The sequence below is a fragment of the Suncus etruscus genome, chromosome 14 (assembly GCF_024139225.1).
Source record: "Suncus etruscus isolate mSunEtr1 chromosome 14, mSunEtr1.pri.cur, whole genome shotgun sequence".
Lineage (NCBI taxonomy): Eukaryota > Metazoa > Chordata > Mammalia > Eulipotyphla > Soricidae > Suncus > Suncus etruscus.
In genome coordinates, this window is record NC_064861.1 from 3,372,487 (window position 1) to 3,397,276 (window position 24,790).

Sequence of the window (24,790 nt, forward strand, 5' to 3'; positions counted from 1 at the left end):
ACATAGTGCCCAGAATACAAGAGCCACCCACTGAGTGGGAGAAACTATTCACACAATACCCATCAAATAAGGAGCTAATATTCAAAATATAAAAGGCACTGACAGAACTTTACAAGGAAAAAAACATCTAACCCCATCAAGAAATGGGGAGAAAAAATGAACAGACAATTTGATAAAGAAGAAATACAAATAGCCAAAAGGCACATGAAAAAAATCACTAATTACCAGGGAGATGCAAATTAAAACAACTAGGAGGTACCATTTCACACCACAGAGATTGGCACACATCACAAAGAATGAGAACAAGCAGTGTTGGTGGGGATGTGGAGAGAAAGGAACTCATTCACTGCTGTAGGAATGCCATCTAGTCCAACCTTTATGGAAAGTAATATGGAGATTACTCCAAAAACTAGAAATTGAGCTCCCATATGATCCAACCATACCATTCCTAGGAATATACCCTAGGTACACAAAAATACAATACAAAAATCCCTTCTTTACACCTACATTTATTGCAGCACTATTTACTATAGCAAGACTCTGGAAACAAGCAAGATGCCCCTCAACAGATGAATGGCTAAAGAAACTATGGTACATATACACAATGGAATATTATGCAGCCGTCAGGAGAGATAAAGTCATGAACTTTTCCTCTACATGGATGTACATGGAATCTATTATGCTGAGTGAAATAAATCAGAGAGAGAGAAAGATGCAGAAAGGTCTCACTCATTTATGGGTTTTAAGAATAATGAAAGACATTTTTGCAATAATTTTTAGAGACAAAAGAGAGGAGGGCTGGAAGTCCCAGCTCACCTCATGAAGCACACCACAAAGAATGATGAGCTTAGTAAGAGAAGTAACTACATTGAGAACTATCCTAACAATGAGAATGTATAAGGAAAATAGAAAGCCTGTGTAGAGTACAGCAGGGGTGGGGTGGGGAGGAGGGAGAATTGGGACATTGGTGATGGGAATGCTGCACTGGTGATGGAGGGGTGTTTTTTACATGAGAAATGCACCCACAATAATGTTTGTAATCAAGGTGTTTAAATAAAATAGTATTTAAAAAATTCTGGTAACCAAGCCCACAAACGCAGTCACCATATTTGCATCAGGTCATCTCCATAGACTTACTCTGTTCTTAAAAGAGATAAAAGCCAAGTCATGAAAAGTCATGGCTACACTGGCCGAGCAGCAGTATGCTGGCAATCTCAGGAGAATAGGGTGGGCCAGGTGCCTGTCCTCCAAAGCATGCCACCTGAATCTCCCACAATCACCACTTTGCCAATGGTCCTGCTTCACCACTCCTCTGCGATTCCATTCAGGGGCACCAATCAAACCAAATTTCAGGTATGCGGTATTTGAACTGATATCACCAGGGTATTTTTGGAGTGAACGTGGGCACCACCACCCTGTATCCTCCTTCTAGGAGGCCTGACACCTAAGAACACATTTCACAGTATCAATAATAATGTTCCAAATTTCTGGATAACTTTATTTGTTTGATGCTGTCATCCCTATAGGAGTACACTGATTTAACAGAATGGTCAGAAAACAAAAAGAGCTTATTAAATCTTTTGCCATTGTCTTAACAACTTCATTAGAGATAGAATAATTTTCACAAATGTGCTTGATACTATATTCCATATTTTCTTTTTCTTTAATTTTTTGTTTTCCTTTTTCTTTCTATTCATTTTAATAGCTTTGCTCTCACTTATATGTAAACAAATGCATTGTGGTCAAAAACACCAACTATGTGGTGCTTTTATTTAAAATAAAATAAAATAAAATAAATCCTATTTATACCACTAGTCACAGGGGTCTGCAACCTTTAAGACATAAAGAGCCACTTGGACTCATTTATGAAGGGAAGAAAAAAAACCTGGGAGCTGCAAAACTATTGTGACATTTAAAACAAATATAGCACTGCGTACATTGCTTCTTATCTTAATGCTATATACAGGATCGTGCTGTTAGCTCTCAATCTGAAGAAAGAAAGAATTTTTTCACTTAACAGTGTAAAATATATTTGTGAAAGTTAATAGCCAATTAAAATAATTAATTTACCTGTTTAATGAGATTTTGCCACACAGCGCATTAGGAAGCAGTGGAGGTAAGTGATACTGTCCCCCCAGCTCCCTGCTATCAGCCCTTATGTCTGAGCAACAGCAAAGCTTCAAAAGAGCCACATGCAGCTCTGGAGCCTCAGATTGCCAACCCCTATGTGACTAGAACATATCCAGAAAACATATACTAGGAGTTTCATGGTACTGAGTCTCTACACTATCTTGAGATGAAATATTCTAAATGTGGGCCTGGAGAGATGGCACAGTGGTGTTTGCCTTGCAAGCAGCCGATCCAGGACTAAAGGTGGTTGGTTCGAATCCCGGTGTCCCATATGGTCCCCCGTGCCTGCCAGAAGCTATTTCTGAGCAGACAGCCAGGAGTAACCTCTGAGCACCACCGGGTGTGGCCCAAAAACAAACAAACAAACAAAAACAACAAAATATTCTAAATGTTCCTAAATTGTTTATGGCCAGAGTCTCTCAGGCCCTTCCTTGGCCTTCTTTCTTTTTTTAATTCATTTATTTAAAGAAAATGCTTTACATGGTTGACATAAGTGATAATAGTACATTTTTAGAGAGACCAAAAGCAACATTAAAAAAAAAAAGAAAATTGAAAGAAAAACTAAAGAGATGAAAGAGAAAGAAAAGAATTTTTTGAAAATTATTGACTCACAATGAATTCATTGAAGTACCAGCAGAAAGTTTATTAAGCTCTTCTTTAAAAAAAAAAAAAAAAAAAGGTAAGAGTTAAAAAATACAGTAATAATGGTGTGAGAGTGGCAATTGTTGTTGTTTGTATTGGCCCAGCAAAATATGGGTAAAATGGAAAAAAAAAAAGCCTTAGCCTAAATACAAAAAGACCTTATCCGTAAAGTTTTCTGGCATATGGCTGACTCTGGGTTTCAGGCATACTAGGTTGTCCAACCCTTGAGTCACTTTCTGTGGTCACAGCGAATTATTTTTACACATTAGTTATTGTTGGTGTTTCTGTAGTTAAATATTCTGGTTTCTGTGTGGTTTCTGTGTTTCTTCAAAGTCAGGATGTAGAGCTTCCTCTAGTTTCACCTCACCATTAGATACGGAGCATCCTGCCCTGCAAGCAAGTTGTTGCTGTTGCTGAGTCATCTGGGTGTTAAGGGAACACTCCTTGGAGTAAAGTCAATACCAGAGTAGTGGTAAGGTCTTCCCTGGTAGACGTTTGCTTCCTGGTGATGTTGTAGACAATTGTGGTTGTTTCCGTAGATGGTCAATGGTTCAGGGGTGTATGGGCAATGCCCATTCTTTGGCAGCCTGAGCCAAGTCATTATGACAGTGTTCAGGGTATAAGGCCTAACTGCATTACAAAATTTGTGTTCCTATCTCTATTAGATAAGAACTTGTTTGCATATGGTGCTTATGCAAAAGAGTAACAATGCCACAATGTATTATTGGTGTCTCTGTGGGGCCAAGGGAACAAGTCCAACAATCCCCTTAACTTGGTTCTAACGTGAATGCTAAAGTTAAAGTCTCATCTACCAGAATGTCTTATTGAACTGATCACAAAGAAAGAAAGAAAACAAACAAAAAACAGTGGGCACAATTGTCACTGTATTAGGGGATATTCAGTAAGAGCTTAAAGGAATACATCTAGGATATTCAAAGGAGATATACATGTCCCTTTTATGTCATTAGAAACAGTCAGAGCTGCCTCCGCCCCTCCCCCATCTGCGTCTGTGAGGTTTCCCGGGTTGGCACAAGGGGTTCCTGGATACAAAGGGTGAACATCCTACGGTGGTACCTCGGTGCTCAGTCACACGAGGCACCATACTCAGCTTGAATCATGAAAATGGCCAGACAAATCTCTTTAACATACCCTTTATCTCTAGATTATGCCTTCTTTTAGGACCTGAAGCACATGACCAGCCAGATCACCGAAGCAACAACCGTGACCTACAGATCTTTACTACAGGGCCTAAGCATCGAACATGTTCAAGCAAACTAACAGGCCCTTGCTCTTATACCCTCTCTTCTCATTACTTTGTATTTTTGTTATCATTGTTTAATTATTGTTTTGTTTTGTTTTCCCTTTTCTCTCTTCTTGTCTCCCTCTTCTTCCACCTTCTCCCCCTCACTATCATCAATTCAATCTATGTCAAATAAAAACCACACGGTAACCCCCTCTATAGGAAAGGAAAACTGACATATAGGATGCTGTGGACAATACTGTAAAGGGTAAACACCTATATAGATAGACCTCACTAACACAACAGTCAGTACTCGAGACACGAAACCTATACATATTCAAAAGTTGATTTATTAGCTTCCTTTCCTTATAAGAACTATACTTGCCTATCTTTCTGTGCTCAGCACACCTCTTGCCCTCCCCACCTCTCTACATTAATATACACCTAAGCTAACTTCTATATGTTTATATGTGGGCAGGAGCACACAAAGATAGGAATCCTCCTTAAGGGACAAACCTAAACCACAAACAACCCATACCTATACCCCCATATAAACCCTCCCATATACTATTCCCTCTCCCTTCTCCAGAAATCTGACTATCCCTTCACCCCTCAATCCCACGTCCAATATCCCCACCACATTGTAACTCTTCACCCTCAGTTCTTAGTCCATTAGGCATCAAGACCAACCTCCTACCCCAACGAAGCAGTACCCACTACCCAAGTGAAGAGACACCCACTCAATCTCTCACCTCGTTCCTGGCAAGAAAATACAACCAACACCCTGACTGACTCATGCAGTGTGGCCCTCCTAATTACCTCTCCCTAATGTGGACTGTGACTTGATACCGGAACTAGCTCCAAAAGACCCCCACTGCAAGAACTCTACCCAAGACCTCCCTGCCTGGACCCCACAGCTCACAAGGAAATCTCAAAAGACAATGGGGAAGCCTATACTTTCATCATAAGTAGAGATCTGTATAACACTACCTCTTATCCTGTTTCTCCCCAAATGTAATCTCCTGTATCATTTTCTCCCTTTTTCTTTGTTGTTCTTTCTTTTTTTTCTTTTTTATTCTTGTTCATTTTTTTTGCTTGTTTTGGTTTTTTTTTTGTTTTTGTTTTGTTTTGTTTGAGGTTTTTTTGTTTTGTTTTGTTTTGTTTTTTTGGTTTTTGAGTCACACCTGGTGACGCTCAGAGGTTACTCCTGGCTATGCGCTCAGAAGTCGCTCCTGGCTTGGGGAACCATATGGGACGCCGGGGGATTGAACCGTGGTCCGTCCTAGGCTAGCGCAGGCAAGGCAAGCACCTTACCTCTAGCGCCACTGCCCGGCCCCGAGTTTTTGTTTTTTGATTTGATTTGTTTTTGCTTCTTTTGGGTCACTCCTGGCAGCACTCAGAGGGTGCTCCTGGTTCTATGCTCGGAGATCGCCTCTGGTGGGCATGGGGGACTATGTGGGATGGCGGAATTTGAGCCACAGTCCTTCTGCAGGAAGGACAGATGCCTTGTCTCCATGCTATCTCTCCCAGACCCACTTTATTCCTTTAATTACGTCTTTTATTTAATCTTATTATTAAAAAGAAACTTTTTTCTTTAGATATGTGTGAACATATATATTTTTAGTTTTTGTCATGTGTCTCTTTTCTTCTCTCTCCACCACCAAATCCACCAGCAATACATTGTAGCACCACTTCTTCCTGCAAAGACATATTAAACAAAGGGGAAATTTTACGTGTCAAACAAGCTCTTATCTACTAGGGATAAGAACTCATACTTTTTTACAACACAGGTATATCTTCCACCCTGAATTTATGTCATGTGGAACCATCTTAGACTGCAGGGAACTGGACACCGACCGTCCAGCCTTGATTCCTGGATCCCAGACATAGAAATGACAGAGTTCTCCACAACAGCTTCAGGAACCAAATCCCCTTCAGGGCATTCATAATGCTGCTCTGACACCAACATGTGCCAGTTCTAAATTGATAACCTGACAATGAGGAAATGGGAACAACTTGATCTAAGAGCAAGTTGTCCTTCCTCATCAGCCAACGATAAGACAAAATCAAGAAACATGTCACCCTTTGATCTGTGCATACGCCAAGATCGCTATATACAGATGACTGGTTGTTATAACCAGGACTGGACAGTACGCATCCCGGGACCAACAACAACAACAGTAACAAAAAGCTCTAGCCTAGCTTTTGGTCTATGATCTGTTCAACAAACAAGATCTCCAATTCTAGAGGTCTGACTGAGACAGCTGCAACTGAACAGGTCTTCCAGAAACATAACAAAAGACTCTATCCCAGGCTCCATCCTAGGAGCAACATAATGACCAAGACCACGAACTACAGAAAATTGCTTAAAACAACACTGAAGAAACAGAACTTCTAGAGGCACAAAGAAAGACTTCATTATAAGCTCTATTCCTTGAGCTGCACAGTCACCAAGATCTCTAGATACAGAGTCTGATTTTACCATCCAAGACGAAGCAGAAGTCTTCCATACACCACAAAAGCACCGAGGGGAGAGTAAATGATCATGCAAAAAGTCTATAGTTAATCCCGTGACAGTGTACTTCAGGGGTGGAGAAATCCTGTATCTCCTAGGCCAAGGGAATTATCTCTATAATATACCCAATAGTTAATGTGCCTATGCAGGGGAAAAAGAAATAAAAGCACAAAATAATCATTTTCCACATATTTATTTATTGGTTGATCGATTTTTGACGTCTTTATTTTAGTGTAGATATTGAAGTTGTTGTCTCCAATTTTATTTTATTTTATTTTATCTTATCTTATGTTTCTCTTTCTTTTTGCAATTTGTCATGGTTTGATTTCAGAACCGAGACTATTGTGTGGTACTTGTCTTTATTGCTGTAGTGCTCACTGGATATTTAATTTGATATTTTTTTTGTATTGTTGTGGTGCTTCAATTACCTTTTTTATGTCCTCTCTCAAACTGAGGTTGAAAGCCTCTAGAAGGACTTCGCCCATTTTTAGCGTATTTGACTTCTTTTTGTTTATTTATTTATTTTTTATTTTGTTCCCCAATCTATTGCTTTTCTCTCCTTCAAACAAAACCACATAACTTGATTTATCTAGCTCCGCCTCTTAAATAGAGGAGGAAACAAGGGAGGGTACCAGGACCAAACAGATATATGATCACTAATAGTAAGCTAGACGAAGAGGGGAACCACCTACTCTAGCAGCCTGGGGGGGTGATGGTGGGGTATATGGGTTGCAGAAAGGGAACTGGGATTGGGGAGGACAAATTTGGTGATGGGTATTCCCCTGATTCAACATTATTATGTACCTAAAATACTACTGTGAAAGATATGTAAGCCATTATGATCAAAATAAAAATAAAAAAAGAAAGAAAGAAATTTTCCTCATCAACAACAACAAAAAGAAACAGTCGGGAGGAGAGTGCTAAATCCTGAACACCACTTTGGTCTGTGATTTGCCCATCTGGAGTCTGCAAAATGACTCCCAGCAGTTCCATATCGGGAAATGCCTTTGAGCATTTAATCAGAAACCTAGTATGGTAGCAACCACCATTACACAGTGGTTGGAAGTGGAAGTGGAAGGTGGAGGACAGGAGGCCGCTGAGAGTAGATAAGTAGGAACAGAGTACTGGTTTCTTCTCAGCCTGAGAGTCTATTTCCTTCAATTTGGTAGCGGGTTGGCAGCTAGCTGGGTGGGGTTAATAATGTGCTTTCTGTGGAACCAAGAACTGAGGGTAAAAATGGTTAAATGTGGGGTAATAGGCGGTGGGAGTGAGGGAGTAAGGGACTAAAAATAAGCTTCTGGGTGGCGAGTCAAGGGGGAAAGGAAGTATACAACATAGACATCCTGTATATGACAAACAGATTAAACCCAATGATATCCAAACTCCACCCGGTTTCAGAATGGACCTGGGTAGGAGGGAAAGTTGTTTAAGACTTTCTAAAGCCAGCATCTCTTATGCTCTTGTGCTGCCATTTCCCATGCTGGCAAAAGCTCCCAGCTCCCAGGAAGGAAAGAGTTCCTTCAAGAGCTGGAAGACCGGAAGTTCACCACCCTCACCCAAACCCTCCCTTCAGAGCTGGGTGGAAAATGGGAAAACCCTGGGGTCCCCTTTAAAGTCCTTGCTGGTACCCACCTCACTGGCTGCCTGGCTGTGCAGCCCAGGGGTAGCCCTGGAGTTCTGGAGGAAGGAGGTGGAAGGGTGCTGGGGTGACCCAAGCCCCAGGCCCCTCCTAGACCTGATTAAAAAGGCCTTTGGCATGGCAGAGGCCTGCCATTCCCCTTGCTGGCAAAAGCTCCTGGCTCCCAGGAAGGAAAGAGATTCTTCAAGAGCTGGAAGCCCGGAAGTTCACCACCCTCACTTAAAGTGGCCTTCTTTCTTTTGTGCTATGTCTATCATTGTTCTTTCAAAGGATTGTCTAATCCTCTTTGATGATGTCTTTCTAAATAAAATATTTATGTAGATATAAGTACTTAATGTAGAGCACTGAGGACCAGGGGGGGGTTCCTGGGAACCTCCAGTGTGGGAGATATTCTAGGCTGAGAGGTCACAAAGACAAGTACTGCAGAATATCTAGACAAAAATCTATACAGATGTATTGGAGCAATAGCACAGAAGGTAGCGAATTTGCCTTGCATGCAGCCAGCCTGGTTGATCCCCAGCATCCCACATGGTCCCCTGAGCCTGCCTAGAGTGATTTCTGAGCACAGAGCCAGGAGTAAGCCCTGAGTGCCACCAGGTATGTCCAACCCCTTTCCCCCCAAAAAAATAAAAATAAAATCTATGCATTAGAGAAAATATGCTGCAGAGGCACACTGGGATTGGCCATACACAACCTCGTCAATTTACTGAAATGGAAACTCTTCCTATGGAAAACACAAAAATGAGAGAGTAGTAAAGTAGCATAGATGTGCCTAAGAGTGAAACAGTGCCCATGAGTTGAGTCTGAGGTCAGGGAAGAAATATGCCATCAAGGCAAATGAGAACACATCAGACCTTTAGTTATTCACAAAATAATTATTCAACACTACTCTGTTTGTTTTTTTTCAGATCTCTAGATCCACAGTGAACAAGTCAAACTTATGTCCTATGACATTTTGAGTGATGGGAGGTAGTACCCAACCTCCAGATAGAGAAAATAAAAAGAAGGGGGAGATTTGTTTATTTGTGAGTTATTCATAGTATATTTTCCAGGAAAAACAATGTCTTTTTTTTTTCTTTTTGGGCCATACCCTATGACACTAAGGGTTACTTCTGGCTATGTGCTTAGAAATTTCTCGTAGCTTGTGGTACCATATGAGATGCTGGAGGATTGAACTAAGGTTCGTCCTAGATCAGCTGTGTGCAAGGCAAACGCCCTACTGCTGTGCTATCACTCTGGCCCCAATAATATACCTTTTTGAAAGTCTTAAGACATTAATAAGGGCATATGGATGTAAATGCATAGGGTATGTTTATGTAGAGAGAGAAGTGAAGGAGAAAAATATCACAGTAGATTAGTTCTGACTGAATCAGGCAAGGATGAGGGGGTCCAGAGTAGGAAACAGTGAGAGAAGAAAGTCCTCTAACTGCTGTTGTATGGAGTCTGTGGAAACTGGATGATCAAAGTAATAGCTCTTTTTACTGAAACCCCAAAGTCAGGAGCTAAAGCTCATGTTGCACAATGTTGATGCTTTCTACAAATGGGAGGTTGGGCATTTTGTCAACTCTGAGACCACAAGGTTTCCGTTTTTCTGTCTCCAATTTCAGTCTCATTCATTTCACTCTCCTCCGGTGTGGATATAAAGAGATGATGCAGGATTGGACACAGCAGACCCAACTAATACAAGATGCTTTAAGTAGGAGCAGAGGGGAGGAGGCCATAGGGGATAAAGTACTAAAGAAAGACAACATTCTTACCCGATTTTCACAAACATACAGTCATGTGGCACAAAATAGTTCACTTTTCTGTGTCTCTAGTACTTCTAATGTGCAGAGGAAATATTTGTGAGAGCTCAATAAGATAATTTCCTTAAAAGTAATTTAGGGTTCAGAGATAGTACAAAAGATAGAACATTTGTCTTGCATGTGGCTGACCCAGGCATCCCATATGGCATCCAACTCTGTGCCTGCCAGAATAATTTCTGAACTCAGAGCCAGTTCAGGTGTGGTCCCAAAAATAAATAAAAAAGAATAATGTGAAAAAGAAAATGCACAAGTACAATGCAGGACAGAATAGGTCTGTCCTTTAATAAATACACTGTGTTTTTGTAACTGTAAACTAATTGTAATCCTGCTTTAGATTTAAAAAATATCCCAGGGGAGCACCATGACTTCTCACTGGTGTAGGATCCAGTTACACCTATAAATGTGCTCTCCTTCCTCATTTCTTTGACTTACTTACTGGCAACTACTGAAAGGCATTTCAGTCTGTGAATGTTTGGATTGTTTTTCAAAAAAGTATGAAAATTAAAAATTTGAATAGACTTAAAATATATCTTTGATCAAATTTGATTTCTATTACTGCATGTCTATCAAACACATCCTTTCGTAGAGAATCAGGCACAGTATTATGTATGTATACATACACACACATACACACATATATAAAGGTTGACTTTACAGAAGCATTTAGATTCTATCTAAAAATTACTTTGAATGGATTCTGCAAGCAGGTTTTGAAGTTCAATAAATGTTACAGATCAGTTCAAAGTCCATAAATGGAATTTAGCTCATGTCAATGAAAATGGCTCTATGACCATGTAGCCTGCTAATGTCCTTTACCCACCTCCAGGAAAGAACATCTCCTTGCATGGTTTTACTTTAAAAACAATCCCTGTTTGAACTGATGACACTTGCTCCAGTAAAGGCCCAGAGCACGAAATACAATCCCATCTATAATTAGATATTGCCAGTATGAAAAAACATTTGTGAACATTTTAACCTGCCTCAGTGGTAGACACCCTCCTCATTTTCTGGTACCATTTTAATTCCAAACTTCAGAATGTAGAATATCCAGTTTATACAAAATGAGCAAAGGTCCACAAAGTAATGAATAATACCATCAGAATAATAACATCAGAACAGATATCTAGTCAGGGACTCATATAGCATTCATTAAGCAATTCATTAAGCAAATGTGTTGTATAAAAATTAATTTAATTAAATGCTTACATTGACAATCATTTAATTCTCACAAGTATGAGGATTCTCTTACTTCACAGTGAGAGAATTCAGAATGGATTTCAATTCAATTTTGGTAGCTTAAAAGAATAGGATTTGGAGAAATGTATTATACAAAATTTTGCCCTGAACTAACAATTTCATCAGTTAGTATCCCTACCAAAATTTTAAATCATAAAAAATAGTTTCCAATCTTGTGAATAGATGAAATTAAAATGATTGCTATTTCACTTGTAGGTCCCCTCTTCTGAGCATGGTCAGGAACAATTTCCTTCCAGGCCTCAAAAGATGCTAGGCTTGTCTCTCCTCCCTGTTGCTTCCTCTCTTAGCTGGAGCTCCCTGTTCTTTGCAGCCCTGTTGGCTCTGATCTTGAGTCAGCTTAAGCAGTGCTCTCCTACTAGTGCGATACTGCTATTATCTGGCACATGCTTCTTTTTCACCGCATGTTCCTGTTAACATGTGTGAACTTGGTGCTGTGCCTGCTGACAAGCTGTCCTCGCAGCAGAGGTACCAAGAATACCTAACTATTCCCTTGAAAAGAGGCCTCTTGGGGGGGTATAATTCTATTTTATTGTGCCTCATCAACCCTGAGGGCCAGGATGCTGAAACTCTGGGCATGGCCCACGTGCATTGCCAACATTCTCCTGTTGGGTTACTCTGTCGGATTTGGACATAGACCTCTATCTTGACTTCCCCAGTGAAGAGGTTCAGGCAGCTTTGCCCATCCAGTTCCTGGATTCTCCTCAGGAAGATGTTCATGACTTCATTCAAAGGGAGGCTCTTTATCACCTAAAACTACCTCTAATGCCTTCTGAAACTGCCTGGCAGGACCGATAGCCAAAAATAGCTTATCTCTGTCCTGGACTCTTGTGCCTAACACACACACACACACACACACACACACAATCACACACACAATCACACACAGCATAAATCAGCCAAAGCAGAATTTCCCAGGATACAAATCTGTGTGTGTGTGTGTGTGTTCATGTTATCCATAGAATTTGCTGACTGTGCAGCAGCATTCCTGACCCTTCATTCAGACACTGCAAACAAGCTCATGCCAATCACAGTCAGTGCAAAATGTGTCTGTTTATTAATCCACTGCACTGGGAAAGAAAAGCCAAGGTTAGGGTTGACTCAGACAGTCAAACATTCTGTAAACAAGTGATAGCTAGTGGACAGTAAAATGGCTTTTGAATGCCCTGATCCCTTGCAGTGTCACTGGAACAGAAACCAGGCATCCCTCAATGTTCCTTATATCCCTAAAATGTCTCTCCTGTGAAGCTGGGGGCATGGTGCTTGTTTAGAGTATGAAGGATGTATCACCTACTCATGCGTTAAGCAGCCTGAGGTGACACTGTGTGGACACATCAGTGACCCTCAGCAGCGCAGCTGAAACTTGAATGCCTCAACTCAAAGTGTGCTACTCAGCAGGCAGTGAGCCAAAAACACAGCAAAAGGAGTGCAAGCCTCAGTAAACGTTGCAGTCAAGTGTGCAGGCTTATAGCCTGATGTGTGACGATCCTGAGCACTGATGTGTGAGCACTTCAGCTAAGTATGTGTGCAAGCCCTAGTTTTCCCAGAAACAATATTAACAAGAACAATAAAGGCTGGGTTGAAAAAAGTTACTACTGAGAAAAAAAGCACTTCTTAGGTAAATTCAAAAATTTACTTTGCTTATACTAGTTTAATGATATGGTCTTTTCCAGCAAGTCCAACAAAAGAAACTCTGAATAGGAACAGGAGGAAAACACAGAAGTCAGCATAGATGGGGCAAAAGGCTTCATATACTCAAAATGTATTGAGCAATTTATTCTTTCTTGTGCAGCCTCTCACTTTTAGACTAAATATAAACTTGTTATGCTTAAAAATGATAAAAATTTATTTAAAATATATGTGCATTAAATTCAGTTATGACTTATGGAGATAATCAAATTAAGTCATCAATTTAATGGGGTATATGATGTTATTTTATTAAAACAAAAGTGTTGGTATTGTAAAGGGAAATAATAAACCTTCAGGTTTGGCTCCTCATGTTAATTATTTCTTTCTATTGAATTAAATAGTATTACTGCAGAAAAACAATGTCTTTTTGACTAAGCATGCAAAATAGAGTTGAATATCCTTAAGAAGTCTTTGCTACTGCAGGATAACCACACCTTACGTTGAATCAAAGCTACAGCTATTTTAACCTGCAAATGTAAAAAAAAAAAGTGCTATGGATGATTTTGATAATTCTGAAATATGACTGGCTTACTTGAAGGTAAGATTTCAATATACAAGTGCAGATGACTTTGATAAAAGAGAAATTGTAGCAGGGAATTTCTGGGAGGGATATTTCTGGAGGGATACGAGCCTCCCCCTCTTTCCCTCCTGGTGCACTCAGAAATCTCTTCCCAGTAGCACCTATGGGGTACTGGGGATGGAGCCATGGTTGGCTGTATGTAAGGCAAGCCTTCTGTCTGTACAAAGTCTAGAAACAGGCAATTGCAGAGTAACTACAGGAATCCTGAAAGTTATCAAAATCCCAGCTCCTGTGCTCTTGCTCCACCACCCTAAACTCTGTGCTCTTGTTCTCTGGAGCACATGCTGGCATCCACTACAGTCATTACTAGTCTCATGAAGGTAAGTGAGCAAAATAGTGACCACCAACTCAGCTCCTTTCAGACCTGCTAGTTATAATTTCAATACCATGTTTCCACCTACATTCAATTTACTGAAACTTAATTCCATGGCTTTGCTTCTTTGCAAAAACAAGAGAAGCACAGTTTTGTTTGTTTTCCATTTTCAGGAAGCCACGCCCCCAGCACTGTTACCAAGGTGAGAAAGGAACATGGAAGTTGCCATTAGCAACCCTTCTTCATTGCCCCACCCTGCATTCTCCAAATCAAATACAGTTCTTAATCTCACCAGAAATCTCCTATGTACTGTAAACAAACTATTTCTATTTGTTAATGAGTAGATAATGGATAAGGACTATTCATTGTATGCAAAATCTCACAGATACAGGATTGGTTTTTGTCCCTGGTTCCTGACACAGACCTCCTTACACTACTGTAACTGTCCAAGCTTCACAAAGAAATAGAAGCATCTTTGTTCTTTATTATTATTTTTATTTATACCATTGTGATTTATAAAATTCTTCATAATTTAAAAATTTATAAAATTCTTCATTCTTTTGGGGCTGGAGTGATAGCACAGTGGTAGGGTGGTTGCCTTGTATGCGGCAGACCTGGGACAGACCCGGGTTTGATCCCCAGCATTTCATATGGTCCCCCAAGCCTGCCAGGAGTAATTTCTGAGTGCAGAGTCAGGAGTAACCCCTGAATGCCTGGTGTGCCCCCCCAAAAAAAGTTCTTCATAGTCGAGTTTTAAACATACAGTGTTTCAGCACCAATCTCACTACCAGTGTCACCTCTCTCCACAATGTTCCCAGAGTCCACTCCATGCCATCACGAACCCCAGTTTACCATCATCACAGGCACCTTTTTAAGTTTTATGGTTAAAGTTTGGGTCTCATTATTTCATTGTTGTTGAATCCAGTTTGGATATTTAGTTTTGTTCTTTAGCACCACTAATGTACCTGAGACCTTTTGTACCCTGTCCTTTCATAATTGTCTTTCTCCTCCTCCACTCAATTGCTTTCCTTCTCACTATAATCATGGGATCTAAAGTATTTTCAATAACCCCAATTTAAACCCTTGCATTTTTTTTTGTGGTTTTTGGGTCACACCCGGCAGTGCTCAGAGGTCACTCCTGGATCCATGCTTAGAAATTGTTCCTGGCAGGCACGGGGGACCATATGGGACTCCAAGATTCGAACTGATGACCTTCTGCATGAAAGGCAAACGCCTTACCTCCATGCTATCTCTCCGGCCCACCTTGCATTTCTTCATGCAGTTATTCTAAATACATCAGTACGAGGTCCACTGTGTACATAGAGTATGAATATGTCCCAGAGTAACATTACAACCCAGAGCTACTTTATCAAAAACATAGATTTTCTAGTGGCTTGAAAAGTGACCGTGTTCTTTTTTATAGTCTCTGACCATCACATGTGTGCCAGGTAGGGTGAACACTACTACCACTTATAGCAACATATGTGAGCCTCTTTATTTACTCTTGACAGAAAACATGAAGTTTTTGCAATGACTATTTTAGAAAATGGGATATAGTTTTGGTTACAAATAATATAATTTGGTTAAGAACAATATAATAATTCTAGGGCTCTGGAATGTTGCTTGGGGTAAGGCACCTGTTTTGCAGGCCTAAGATCACAATCTGAGTCCCTGGCATACCCCACCTGCTTAGTGCAATTCTGGTACCACAACCAAGGGTGAAAGCCCAGGTCATGACAAGGACAACAAAGAGAAGGTTGGGGAGCAGAGAAAAAGAGCATTAATTCTAGGCAAGTACCACTTTCTTTGAAGCACAGTTCCAAACTGTCTACCCAAGTAATCCTCATCACATTGATCAACCTGTGACCGGTTTCATCATCTGCAGAGTATAGATAATCATAGAATCTCAGCTACAAAGCTGTGAAAGCATAAATAAACACTTTAAATATTAGAGGCTGCCACATTATTTGTGTTAATATTATAGGAAACTTAAAAACTTCGTTTTTTTTCAGAGGCTGGAGAAGATTAATTTTCTATACATTTGAGTATACTAATTTTAAGACTCTAAAGTAAAGGTAATTTGGAGACTCATGGAAAATGTCAATGCAATTGAGAATCACAACGATCATGAGTCCAATAAGATCTCATCTATGCAACCTCACATTCATTGCACCATTACTCATTTGCAAAATGACAAAAGAAGCAAAGTTGCCACGAATAATAGAGAAAAAACTTGGAAAAGTTCAAGTGTAATGGAACTTGCTAGATGGCCTGAGAAGAGTGTAAAGTAACAGTGAGTGACCATGATAAACACATTTTTAAAAGCCCACAAATTTGTAAGTATGGAGGAAATAGTAGACTGCTTAAAACAGAGATAATGGGAAAAATAATAGCTAAGCCCCCTGAACATCAGAAGTGAACAAGTATCACTCCTAAAGATTGTGAGCCCCCAAGAGCACTGCAGGAAGAGTACAGAAGAGACCAGACATCACAACCACAAAAGAAAGGAAAGGAGGGAAGTGATAATTTCTCAATATTAAAGGGTTAGAAAAATAATTCCCATTGTGGTAGAGCATTTGCGAGGCCCTGAGTTCAATCCCTCACACTACATGCATCACCACCCCCCAAACACCACTGGGTGTAGCCCTTAGAAAAATAATGGTTAAAATAACTTTTAAACACAATAACTGAGCTAGATAATGCAATAGGGATTAAAAAAAAAAAGAACAACTCCCAGCCCCATCCTCAGAGACTCCCCTAGGGGCTGGCAGGTGATGCTAGCTAGCTAGCTACAAAGATTCAGTCTCAGCATGGCAGGAAAACAACAAACCCATTAGGGAAGAGGCATAAAACTGCCCTCAAGTCCAATGGGTGAAAACAACACTACAGTGGGTAGAACACTTGACCTAAATGTCACCCACTTGGATTCGATCCCTGACATGCTATATAGTCCCCCAAGCAGCACCAGGAGTAATTCCTGAGTGTGGAGCCAGTAGTAACCCCTGAGTATCACTGGGTGTGGCACAAAAAAGTCTGAGAATCAAAATGAGAAGATTACAAGCAGAAATGGCATAAGTTAATAGTATGGTAAAGTGGAGCCGGAGCAGTGACACAGCGGTAAGGCATTTGCCTTGCACACGCTGACCTAGAATGAACCACAGTGCGATTCCCTGGTGTCCATTATGGTCCCCCAATCCAGGAGCAATTTCTGAGCACTGAGCATCACCGGGTGTGGCCCAAAAAACAAACAAAAAAAAAATACAGTAAATGGAATTAAGAGTTTTGTAAGATAACATGAGTATGATAAGGTCTTATAAAGTGCAGTTATTCTAAGTAAAAGATTGAGAAGCTGGAAGAAACCTAGAAAGCAACACAAGAAGAGGTGGGTGTAGGGTACCTATTTGAGACCCACCCATTTCTGGGAGGGGTCTTGGGAACCGGATACTAGGTGTGACCTTACCTTCAAGACCCGGCCCATTCCTGAGAGGGGTCTTGGAAAAGTTAGATAAGCCTTGAACCGAGGGGATTCGGGCCTTTCGGCCCTGCTGAGCTTGCTGGCTTTGGGGTCTCTGTTTCTGGTCTTGGACCAGGATGGAGGCCAAAGGGAAGATGGCTCAAAGGGTTTAGATGCAGGGTAGCCTAGAATGGCTGAATGCTTAAAAGGTTATGAGATAGGCCACACACCTGTGGTGGTCAGGGCATGAATAAAGATGATGCTTCCTAATGCCTGCATGTGAGTGAGTGATTTCGCCGATCACCTGGGCCTGGGACCCGCCGGCTGCATGGGGGATGAAGCCACCTGGCTGGGGCCTAAGCACAAAGGCCTCCATCCATCGCCATCCAGCTCCATCGTTAATTATTTAATGCAAGAGGTGGGTACATTAGAAAAAAATGAATGAATGGCACACCAGAGAAAAATAAGATGAATTTAAAAGGAACAATATAAAAATCATCAGAATCCCTGAATAACAGGTAAGATAATTCAATAAATAACCAATAAGTTAGAAAGTTATAGATAAGAATGTCCCAGATTTAAGAAATATAGGCATCCAAATCCAAAAGGCTCAAAAGAAGTCCAGCAAAAATAAACTCGAATAGAAAAACTTTAAGAAAAAGAGGACTCGATGAGCTGACTTTTATCGCCTGCACTTTCAGCTCATCCAGAGTCGGCAGCTCCACGATGCGATGCCCGGCATGGTGGCGCAGCCCCGACCCGCTGCGAGGTGCCCTCCCCGCGAGGCCGTGTCTGCTAGGTGCTCAAGGCCGCTGCTCACACTCTGGCGCCCAGTGCAACGAGCCCAACGAGGAGTTCCTGCTCTGCCGCTGGGAGGAGAAGGACCCCGTCAGTGCCTGGGGGAGGGCAAGCTTGTCAACAGGTGTGCGCTGGACTTCTTCGGGCAGATCAAGCTCCACTGTGCGGAGCCCATCACGGAGTACTGGACCTGCATCGACTACTCGCACCTGCAGCTGTTCCAGCACTGTCACAAGCAGCAGGCCAAGTTCGATGAGTGTGTGCTGGACAAGCTGGGCTGGATCCGACCCGACTTGGGCGAGCTGTCCAAGGTCACCGAAGTGAAGACAGACCGGCCTTTGCCCGAGAATCCCTATCCCTCGAGACCCAGGCCGGCACCCAACCCCGAGATCCAAGGCACCCTGAAGCCTGCCAAGCACAGCACAGCAGCCGTCTGTACTTCTGGAACATGTGAGATGGCCCGCAGCCCACACTTAGCCACACTCGGTCACCGCCCAGGTCACCCCGCGTCCTCTGATAGAGCGTCCTTTCCAGGATCACAAACGTTAACAGAAAAGTTCATTTATGTGACTTGGCAGTTGGTCTGTACTGTTTCCTGGCCATTAAAACTTTGAAAGGAAAAAAAGAAAAAGAAAAAGAGTACTCAAAAGACAGAGACAAAATAGTGAAAGCAACAAGATCTAAAAAAGGCGCTTCCATAGAAAGGCCATTAAGATCTACAGCAGATTGACCACATGAGATCTTGTGAGCCTGAAGAGAATGGAGGAACCTCAATAAATGAGCATTCAGCAAGAAGACTTTTCAGCTACATTCTCATTTAAGAGGAAGGGCACAGAATGGAAGAAAGAGGCAATATATCAAGGAATTCAGAGCCTTGAAAGCAGCTTTGCAAGAAACCTAAAGGAGCTTTATTAAAAGGCAACACATACTTCTCAGCAGTTGGCGCTGAGTATTGCATCACTTTTAGCACCTATATTCAAAGAGATCTGGTTTTACCTCTCATTTCTTAGAAATTTTATGCATATTCAGTAATGAATTAACTTCATTTATATAGAATATTCTATGCTTGATTTTTGTTTTTTAAACATCCAGAGATTTTTATTACAGTCTTTTACTTATTAACTCATACAGTTACGCAGAACTCGTAACATAATTATTTTCCTTTTCCTTTTGTCTTGGAGTCACACTGGCAAAGCCCTGTGTTTCTGGCTTTACACTCAGGAATCATTTTCAGCGGTGCAAGGGGAACCATCTGGGATGCTAGGAATTGAACCCAGATTGGCCATGTGCAAAACAAGCACCTTACTCTGTGTATTATCTCTCAGTTCTGTAATATAATATTTCTATCATAAATTTACTATTTCTTTTATTTGGATAAAATAACCCTTAAACTTTTATAGGCTATTCAGATTTTCACCTTAAATTTTTCTTAGTTCTCTTCTTGCTTACTAAATTTTAGTTTTAGTACTCATGTTCACTTTAAATAGGCACAAAATTAGTGATAATATTAACTTTTTAAGCTTATATACCTGTAAAACATATATATCATTTTTGAAAAATATTTATAAAATTTTCATGGATTCATAATTTTGTAGAATCTCAGGAGCTTAGCTCCATTCTTCTATATGTATTTAGGTATTCTCACATCCCAATAAAAAATAAACTCCCCAATATGTGGGATAAAAAGAAAACATAGTAAGGAAACAACAAATAGTCAAAGTCATTGGGACTACAAATTTTGTCTATAGAATTGAGGGGTTAGGAAGGATCTTCATTGGGATGCTGATGGAAGAAAATAGGCTCACTGGTGAATGTAGGAAAAGTATAATTAGCAGTATTACAAATCCTGGTACCTGATAGTGATAGAAATAGAATGTCTGTCCTGAAAACAGGCAGTGTTGGGGTGTAGGAAAATGGGAAATATTGGTGGTGGGACATTACACTAGTAAATAGTGGTATACATTTGATACTGAAACCCAAATATGAGCATTTTTGTAACCATGATGCTTAAATAAATTATTATTAATTTTTAAGAATAATTAGGAGAGAGAAATAAAATGGAGGCGACTGACCAGTGATGAGTTTCAACTGTCTGTCTTTTGAACGTACACACTTGTGTAGGTCAGTCACTCAGCATTTTGGAGCAGAAAACCATTGTCAAACCTGTTTTAGCACTTTTTTTCTGTCAAAGTAAATACTACATAGACACAGAATCAAGATAGATGATAAGATTCTAAGAGTGGAAGGACATAGGTTTATGTGGTCTGTGTAGGTGTCTGGAAGCAGAACATTCCAGGCAATGGAAGAGCCATCTCAAAATACTCATAATGTTCTCATGACAATTACCCAGACCAAAATGACAGAAGTGCCTCAGTAGAGAAACACAGATCAGGGATTGTAATAATCTAGGCAAGAGATTTACTTATTTATTAGCTTCTGAGCACCTACTATGTTGCAAGTCAGCCCCTGATTTGGAAGTGCCTGGGGGGGGGGCTGTGGGCGTTTCCCTGCATCTTGTGTGCTCTTGAGGAGCTGAATTTATAAAGAAATGGTCATTAATTTTGATATGGTAGCAGGCGATTTACTTCCTGGGGATTGTGTTGAAACCTCTACTTAGGTTATTATCATTGAGGTTTCCAGATCTGCAATCTTTCGCCCAGTGGTGACCCTTTTTGCATTTTGGGCAAAGACCTGGTTTACGGAAAGTGCCCTGTCCCCAAGGGGAGTAAGGCATCATTCTCTTGGTAACTGGGAAGGTTTGTACCAAGTCTAAGTAAGGTGGGGGTTGGGGTTCCCCATAGACATTCTGACAGGCATAAAGGAAATCATTCACATCTGCCTTTTCATTTAATGTATTCAATACTAATCTACAGACCGAATTTGCATTATGATAATCCAAAGATTTTACTAGGAAGTTTCTCATCTCCTCATCTTCGACTTGTAACTTCAGAGCATCTTTAATCTTACCTACAAACTCTGCATATGACTCATAGGGCCTTGGGTAATTTTTAAAACGTTTCCTCTACCAATGCTGTTAGAATCAATTTTTTCCCATGATGACAATGCAATATCCCTAATTAAATTTAAGATTTCTTTAGGTAAAGATGCTTGTGTCTGAATATTTGCAAATTGATTTTCTGCCATCAATAATTTATACGATAGAGTAACACCTGCCACTTGTTTTTTTGTACCATCTGGGCTATATAATTTGGCTTTTATGCCTTCTGAATAGTACATTTCCCATTCAGTTCACTGTTTAGACGACAGGCATATTTCAGCGATTCTTTTAAAATCATACAAAGTTCAAGATGAGTTATGACTCCAAAGTCTTAGAAACTCCACACTGTACGGTGATTTTGGACCATACTTTTTACATTCTTTTTTAAATCAATCTAATTCTTCCATCTGATAGGGTACATAGTTAGAAACATTTACCCCGTGTAAAGGGGATGAGGCCAGATTAGCAAAATTATTCTGAATAGAGCTCTGAGGCCGAGCGTGTGGTTTATCGTCTGAATCAACACTGTTGTGCAATTCAATTTTGTGAATAGAATCAGGCCTCACTTGTGGAGTGAGCACTGGAGGTTGATCATTGTCTGAGTCACTACTGTCATGCAATTCACTATAATCAAGTTTAACTTTCCAAGTTGTTTTTCTTCCAGCAAAAAGTCCTATATTGTTGATGGTGGGGCTGGATTCATCAGCCTGCACCTTGGTCTGAATTTTTGTCAGAAAAATTTCCTTATTAGCCAAACTGGTTTTAGCCTCACCATTGCTACACTTTCTATTTCCTAAATACCAGCCACAAATTATGCTCACAGTAACAACGTGAGCCAACACAGAAATTCCACAAACTATGATGGCTGGAGACAATGCAATTTTCATTTGAAATATAGACCACAACCATCCAACTGCAGTGATTTTCCTTAGATCAAAACCAATTAGTTTTAAACAAAATGGAATAATCCACTTGTATAATAGAGAACCAATGTGTAAGCAAAAAGGTGGCAGAATCCCCATGACTAACCACAGAAACCATTTAATGGTCAGCAGAGAAAATTTCCAATGAAGTATTTTACTTACAGTTATTGAGGGTCCAGGTTCAGCCTGTCTGGGCGCCATTATGGATGTTTTCTCTGGGGTTATATTGTGACACAAATTCCAGGTGGCTTCATTTCCAACAAGTTTTCAGCAAACATGGTACAAAACTTTAACAGTTATGGATTTCTTCCTCAGGCCAAGATCAGGAGGCTTGTAGTTGTGGGTGAAGGAGATGAGTTGCACATGTGAAGGGAATACTGAAAATTAAATTTTAAGAACTAGGAAGAGAGAAGGAAGGATGAGGAAGACTAAATTGGGGAAGATAAAGTTAGGAAAAAGGGTACTATATACAAAATATGCAAAACAGATAGGCACTGAACAAGACATACACATACAGATCACAAAAAATATGGCCATAACACTCACTCATACCAAAAAATATTTGTTGAAAAGGATCCAAAATAGAGCAAAAAAAAAAAAAAAAGAATTCAGCTGAATCAACTAAAAGTGCTTTAAAATATAATAGCTGGCAACTGTTTAGATGAATCATTTCAAATTAAAAAAATATTTTAATGGCAGAGCAGAGCAGATCTGAAAGAGAATTTCATGCATAATACAAACATGGAAAACTCTATTATAAGTGTATACCAATATATATACAAAGTTATTGTATACCAGTAACTCTATGATAGTCAATCATAGGCAAGAAGCACTGTGAAGAAAGTCCACCTAAAAATTATCATTATGTCAGTGTCTTAAAACTTAAATTGAGGGAAATAAAGCAATGATGTTAAAATAAAAAAGAGTAAAAGTCATTAAATGAGTATACCTAGAAAGGAAAACAACATTAATATGATGAGAAATTTTTCTTTCAGGTGAACCTTGACTAAATTAAATTGTAAGATTTCATGATTAACTGAGACCTAGAGCAATAATGAAATTAAGACATAAATCCACCATACAAGGAAACACATTGGAGGTCCATGATTTTTAAACCTATTCATTGATCATGCTTGTGGAAAGAATCATAGAGCATTTATAGCAACCGATAAGGAAGTGAAATGATTATCTGGTGTTCATTGTAGATCTTTAAGAAGTATAAAACAGGATGTAAGCTGCTGTGGATTTCACCAATGTATTAGGGACTTTTTTGATCTTCTTGTCATCAAAATTGATCCAGTGTTGTTTTGCAGCAATTTTACAATATAAAGTACAGTGTTCATAGTGAACTTTACCATAATGGTTTGACACTGATGATAAATTGTATTTCTTAATCTTGCTTTTATTCGCTGAAGTGAATTCTACTAAATTGAGGTCTTCTGAAGGAAAATCCACATAAGTGTGCAATTTTTTTTATTTGTTTGCCATCAAAAGCAAAACGTTTCAAGTGTACTGGTGGCAGTTTTCTTTGAAAAATCTCTTCTAGTTTTGCAGCTGTTGCACTGAACTTTGTTGTCATCCCTTAATTCTTCTTCAAAATATTCAGAGAGGCATTCCTGTAATGTACATTTATCTGTAGATGTAACAGCCAGAGACAAATGAACAAATGTCTCATAAACCTCAGACTTTTGGTGGCATATGAGACACTGTAGTATAGATTTGAATTGTTCTTGAAAGAGATCATAAATAATAGATTTGTGAGCCTTTTGGTGTTCTGGACTAAATTGTTCATAATTTTCATTTTCCATAAGATGTGTAGTTTTGTCTGGCATTAGATTTACAGTAAGCAAGTCCTGATGTAGTCCCTCTATTAGAAACATCAAAAAAATAAAATAAAATAAATAAAAAAATTAAAAAAAAAAACAAGAAAAAAAATAAAAAAATAAAAAAATAATTTAAAAAAAATAAAAAAAGAAGAAAAAATAAAAAGAAAGAAACATCAGTAGTTCATGTGGATCCTGCAGATTGTGTCCAGCAAACTGCTCATTAAGTAAACCAATTGTTACTTTGAAGCTTTCAGGGTTAATATATCTATGAAATCCATTTCCCATGGTTTTGATGAGCCAACCAAATTCTTCAGCTAATTTACCTTCATGCCCCATTGGATTTTTCCTGCTAATATCCTTTTTATAATGATCTTGATGAAAATACTGAGTCAAATCTGAAATATTATACAAGCATTGCAATATTGAGTTCATGTAGCAAGAGTTTCCTATATTTTGTGGCCCAGTTAAGACAGGTTTCTGTCTTTCCTTTTGCATCTCGGAGTGTAAGGGTTTATTATTACCATCAGTCTCACTCAGTGTATGGTGTGTGACAGCTAAATCCTTGTTCCCTGCCCCCAGAGACCTCAGCAATATTACTGTTGTTAATGTCTTGAGTATTCTGCTTTTGCTCTGAAGAGGAGTTTATAGTCTGAACCTGATCATTTGTGCTAGCCCGATTTCTAACAAGGTGTAATGGAACCCAATATTTCTTGGGAGTGTTGTCATTTGTAGAAACATAGGCATAACCCCTTCCTCTCAGGAGAAGATATCCAGCTATCCATTTTTCATCCTCCTTGATCCAAATAGGTTTATGGGTTGTTTCTTGTCTCTGAATATCTTCTTTAAAATGTCTTTCTGCTGCAGTGTAACTTTCCCCTTGGGGTAAGTTTAAGTAAGTTAGTGTAATAAGAGTCAAAGATAGCAAATCCTTTGGTGGTAAACCTCTTTTTTTTTTTGTAATTGAATTTTTAAGGTTCTGTGAAT

General features: G+C 39.7%; 1 pseudogene; it reads left to right on the forward strand.

Moving 5' to 3' along the window:
- Positions 1 to 18,544, forward strand: part of LOC126027554 (NADH dehydrogenase [ubiquinone] 1 alpha subcomplex subunit 8-like) — a 70,302-nt pseudogene extending 51,758 nt beyond the window's left edge.
- The last annotated feature ends 6,246 nt before the right edge of the window (positions 18,545 to 24,790 follow it).